This window comes from Eptesicus fuscus, chromosome 2 (assembly GCF_027574615.1).
Source record: "Eptesicus fuscus isolate TK198812 chromosome 2, DD_ASM_mEF_20220401, whole genome shotgun sequence".
Taxonomy (NCBI): domain Eukaryota; kingdom Metazoa; phylum Chordata; class Mammalia; order Chiroptera; family Vespertilionidae; genus Eptesicus; species Eptesicus fuscus.
Genome location: NC_072474.1, coordinates 112,370,865 through 112,376,878, shown reverse-complemented (window position 1 = coordinate 112,376,878; position 6,014 = coordinate 112,370,865).

The following is a 6,014-nucleotide window of genomic DNA, read 5'->3' as shown; positions in this document are numbered from 1 at the left end:
TACGTTGGACTATAGATAACACATTTACTGGTAGAAATACCCAGTATGGCTAAGAATTTTAGATTTATCCTTCTATCCAAAATTATTCTTTGAGTGGAAGCCAGCTTGACCTAATAGTCTAAATTGAGATTGGTTTGTGTAGAGGGAGTGCTGGAGGCACAGGTTAGGAGCCATTTATTTTTCATTTTATTGCAACTAGAAAAAGGCAAATCGCATAGCACAGCCTTAAAATATCTGGGCATTTCCAACTGTGAGTTGTTTAAACTGTGCATGAGAGCAGCTTAATGATATTTCGGTGGACAGTGTTTCAGAGCGAAGATTTGATATAAAGGAAACCAGAGACATACTTTGTCAGAGACTATCAGATGCTCTCGGGCTATCCCCAGGGTAGGCAAAAATCTTGCTGCTTTTAGATCTTCCTTTCTCATGGTTTCCATAGTGATCTTTCTAAAGCAGAAATGTCACCAGGTTTCACCCCTGATTAAAATTTCTTACTGTCCACCCACTGCCTCTTAGAGAGAGTCCAGCTCCTTTGCCTGCCACAGGAGGATCCTCCTGTGCTTATATGCTTCTTCCTTTAGCTGCATTTCTGCAGCCCATCTCATCATTCCCACTCCAGCAAGGTATGTGCCATTGACCAGAATTGAACCCGGGACCCATTAGTCCACAGGCCAACACTCTATCTACTGAGCCAAACTGGCTAGGGCTTACCAGCTTTTAATAAAAGTGGGGAAGCAGTGGAATGTGACTTCTGAGGTTTGGTTTGAAGTGGTCTGAGGCTTAGATGTTTCAGCCAAGAGCCGCAGATTACTGCCAGACACCTGCGAGGCCATCATGGGTTATCGACTTGGAGTCAAGCTCTCAGGTGTTTGTAGCCACACCAATGACCCAAAGAAAATCCAGCAGAAGAACTGCCCATCTAAACCCAGCCTGAATTGCTGAGCCACAGAACTGTAAGAGCAGAATAATTATTGTAGACAACTACATTCAGGGAAGGGGGAATTATTATGCAGCAATAGACAGGAACAGAACCCAATCCTGGAGGTTCAGGTGGCACAAACACCACTATCATTATCACCTATGTGCCACTGACCATACTCAAGACAGGACATGAAGAACTCTAATCACAACTGCCCTTCCTGACACTTTGTCCAAAAGAACAACTTTCCTCTTCATATATTTGGCTTCCGGTTACTCTTTTTTCATCAGTCTTTTGCATGAGTTATCTGAGCAGCTAAACCAAAGTCATATCCTAGCGCCCTCAGAGAAAAAGAGTCTGAGAAACCTAGTGGTCATCACTGTCATTGAGGGGAATGAATGGCTGGATCCTGACTTCTGTCCTGAAAGACACTAGAAGGAAAAGGAGCTGGACCTGGAAGTTCAGGAAGGCCCCTATTTGTCTTGTTATTAGCTGTGTGAATTGAACTTTGAACATGATAAGGTGGGAAAAGGTTAATTTTAGAATTCTCTAGACCTAGGTTTGAATTCTTGTACTAGCGTTAATAAGCCACTGAGTCACTCAATTTTCCTTTCTGCCCTGTTTCCAGATTTGCTAATAAGTAATCCTATATAATAAAAGGGTAATACGCAAATTAACCCTAAGGGTGGAATGACTGGGAATGACCAGGAATGACCGGTTGCTATGACACACACTGACCTCCAGGGGGCAGATGCTCAATGCAGGAGCAGCCACCTGATGGTCAGTGCACTCCCATAGGGGGAACTCCGCTCAGCCACAAGCTGGGCTGACGGCTGCAAGCACAGTGGCAGTGGCAGGAGTCTCTCCCACCTCCCGCCATCAGTCAGACATCCCCTGAGGGCTCCCAGGCTGCCAGAGGGATGTCTGACTGCCAGCTTAGGCCGGATCCCCCAGGGAATGGGCCTAAGAAGGCAGGTGGACATCTCCCAAGGGGTCCTGAACTGCAAGAGAGTGCAGGCTAGGCTGAGGGACCTCTCCCGCCAACCCCCTGAGTGCACAAATTTTCATGCACTGGGCCTCTAGTGTGTAATAATAGCAATTATATACCTTCTTTAAAGGGAGTGGGGTTTAACCTGTGTAAACAAAGGTGCTACGTAAATGGTTATATTAGTGCTTTACTCAGTTACTTGTGCTTATGTAACTAATTACCCCAACTTTAGTGACCTGAATGATAAAAATTTGTTACTTTACACTTTCTGAGATCAGAAATCTAAGAAAAGGTTAACTGAGCATTTCTGGTTCAGTGTCTTTCATATGGTTTCAGTCAAGATGTTGGCCAGGTCTCTGCAGATATCCAAACCTTGACTGAGGCTGGAGGATCCATACCCAAGGTGACTCATTCACTTGGCTGTTGGCCTGAGGCCTCAGTTCCTCACCACATGCACCATTTAATTGTCCTCATGCCTTGGTGACTAGCTTTCTCTGGTGAGAATTATCCAAGAGAGCAAGAAACAAGGCACGTAGGTAGGTATGAGAAATATTGTGGAGAGACACTTTACACTATGGAATATTATGCAGCAGTAAAAAATAAGGATCTCTTACCCATTGAGAGAGCATGGAGGGGCCTGGAGAGTATTATGCTAAGCAAATTTATCCAATCAGAGAAATACAAATATCAAAAGATTTCACTCATATGTGGAATATAATGAACAAAATTAACTGATGAACAAAATAGATACAGAGACATAGAAACGAGGAATAGACTGTCAAACTTCAGAGGGAAGGCAGGGGTGGGTGGGAGGGTTAGAAGAGATCAACCAAGGAACTTGTATGCATAGCCCATGGACACAGAAATAGTATGGTAAAGGCTTGGGGTGGGGGGCAAAGATAGGGTAGAAGGAATCAATAGGGAAAAAAGAAGGACATATGTAATACTTTCAACAATAAAGATTTAAAAAATATATATATGACTAGAGGCCCGGTGCATAAAATTCGTGCACGGGGGTGTGTGTCCCTCAGCCCAGCCTGCACTCTTTCAATCTGGGACTCCTCGAGGGATGTCCAACTGCCCAGTAGGATCGGGCCTAAACAGGCAGTTGGACATCCCTCTCACAATCCAGGACTGTTGGCTCCCAACTGCTCGCCTGCCTGCCTTCCTGATAGCCCCTAACCGTTTCTGCCTGCCAGCCTGATCACCCCCTAACCACTCTCCTACCAGCCTGATTGATGCCTAACTGCTCCCCTGCCAGCCTGTTTGCCCCTAACTGCTCTCCCCGTGCAGGCCTGGTCCCTCCCAACTGCCCTCTCCTGCTGGCCTGATTTCCCACAACTGCCCTCCCCTGCGTCCTGATCCCTCCCAACTACCCTCCCCTGCTGGCCATCTTGTGGTGGCCATCTTTGGTCACATGGGGGCAGCCATCTTGTGTGTTGGAGTTATGGTCAATTTGCATATTACTCTTTTATTAGATAGGATAGAGGCCTGGTGCATGAGTGGGGGCCAACTGGTTTGCCCTGAAGGGTGTCCTGGATCAGGGTGGGGGTTCCTTTGGGGTGTGGGGTGGCCTGGGCAAGAGGCCTGTGGTGGTTTGTAGGCCGGCCATGCCCCCCAGTGACCCAAGTGGAGGCTCTGGTATCTGGGATTTATTTATCTTCTATAATTGAAACTTTGTAGCCTTGAGTGGAGCCAAGCCTCCTGCTTGCTCCGTGGCCACAGCCATTTTTGTTAGGATTTACTTATCTCCTATAATTGAAACTTTGTAGCCTTGAGTGGAGGCCTGGGCTGGCCAGGGTGTGTGGAAAGCTTGGCTTCCTCCATTGCCAGGGAAACCCAAGCCTCCTGCTTGATCCATGGCCACAGCCATCTTGGTTGGGTTAGTTTGCATACCTGCTCCTGATTGGCTTGTGGGCTTGGCTTGTGGGTGTAGCAAAGTGATGGTTAATTTGCATATTATTCTTTTATTAGATAGGATTATCTAATCACTATTCTGTACACTTGACACTAATACAAAATAATATTGAATGCCAACTATAAAAAATAAAATTTCAAAAAAGAAAATAACAATAAAAGAAGAAGCAAAGCACATTGTTTTTCATTTGTATGATTTCCCCACCCCCTAGTCTCAAAAATTATATTCCATGACTTCCAGAATGTCTTATTGATTAGACAGGTCAGTCCTACCCAATGGGAGAAGACATTACCATGAGGCAAGATCATTGGGGGCCACCTTGAAGATGAGATACCAGTAATGTTTTATATGGGTATCCCTGTGTGACCTGAGGATGGGGAGATCTCTGTCTGCCTTAACCTATTTGCCTTTTCCCAAGAACATCTGTCTATTAATAGGAAGCAAGGAGTCTTAAAGCAAAGGATTTGAGTACCAATGTTTAAGGAGAAATTAATTAGAGGGAATTAATGGCAGTCAAGGATTCTGCCTCACATTGAACATGGAATTTGGATTTTCAGAGAGAGTAACAACTCAGATCAAACCTGTGGTTCTACTTAATTTATTAAATAAAAGAACAAGACTTTTTACCTCCCTCCATTTTACTGCTTTGTTTCTTTCACTAAACCCAGGTCATATATAATTTTAGAAATGTTTACCAGCTGATAAACTGGTTAGAGAAAGAGAAACTTCATAGAGGCTTCATTTTAAGTATGGTAAGTTATAAGGAAACTTTCTCCAAAGAAAGTTTTAGACAGGATTAATATTTAAAACATATCTTGTTAAATGCACTTATTTTATGCATTTTTTTTTCTTTTTTTGGCCAAGGAGTGGCCTTTAATTTATGGCAAAGAGAGCAGCTGAGTTTTCAGAAGAGGCACAATTTCTAAAACAGGAAAAAACTGTGTCTATAAAAAGAAAGCTATTTACCTCATTAATCTTTTTTTTATTATTAAGAGTATTCCTATACTAAAAAGAACAGCCTGCTAGGGGAGAAAGGCTAAATGTCTAAATCTTGCTTTAATGGCAATAAAAGGTATTCTTTATATTAACAACCCTAAGGTTATTTTTATGTGCATATAATGGCTCTGCTGATCTGTTTTCAGGACATAATCAGATTTTCCACTCACTAAGGCATCTTATTCATGTGAATATACTGCATACATTTAGAAATATATCAGCAGTGAATACCTCCTAAATTTCCAAGTATGATACTGAAAACATGAGCCTAAATTAGAAGGCAAGCTAAATATGGAGGTGGCTGGAGTGAACGTGCCTACCTGCCATGACTGGAGTAGCAGGCAGGGTCCTGGATTCACATCAGGATGCTTGAGTTCTGGTTCCTACCTTTTTTCCAACAATCCTGTGACTGTGACCTTGAGGAAAATATACAACCTTGATGAGTCTCTGAATTCTCCTTTAAAAGTCAAGTTGGTAGACCTCCTAACCCCATCTGTAATGAGTACTATGATATGAAAGATAAACTCTTCTTGGGGAGATAAATATACTAATGACATATTTTATTGATGAAATAAATAAATAATTCATTCACAAAATTGACCACATATTCATTGAAATCTGGTGTCAGTCATACATTGCTAGGATATGATGCTACAGTAGTAAGCAAGGTGGGTTATGCTGCCAGCCTTCTGGCATGTATAGTAGGGTGAAAAGTGAGAAAAGAATCTTGATATTGGAACAGAATGTGATGAGTGCCATGACTGGGGAGTATGGAATCAGTAAAAGCATGCATAGGGCTTGGAGGATCTCAGCACATTTAAGAGAACCAGGGAAGGCCCAAGACCTACCCACAAATAATAGTGGAAGTCAGTAATTATAGTTAATTGCCATGGGAATGTCTCTGCATGATGTGCAAAATAAAGTCTTTTCAGACTGGGGAGAATTGATTTATTTAAACTCCTTGTTGTGCAAAGCTTCCCATATGTAAATGGCGGGGAAATGACCAAGAGAGAACATAAATGTAGGTGTCTTTAAACACCCAAGACTGATGGGCTCTGAGAAAGAGCATGAACCCATAATTCATCAAGACAGCAAAGAGATGTAGCTACACGAGGTCTAGAAAGAAATAAACCTTTTATATAAAGCCAGAGAAAGGATTGAGTCAAATGTGTCTGGTACCCTCCATGAATACA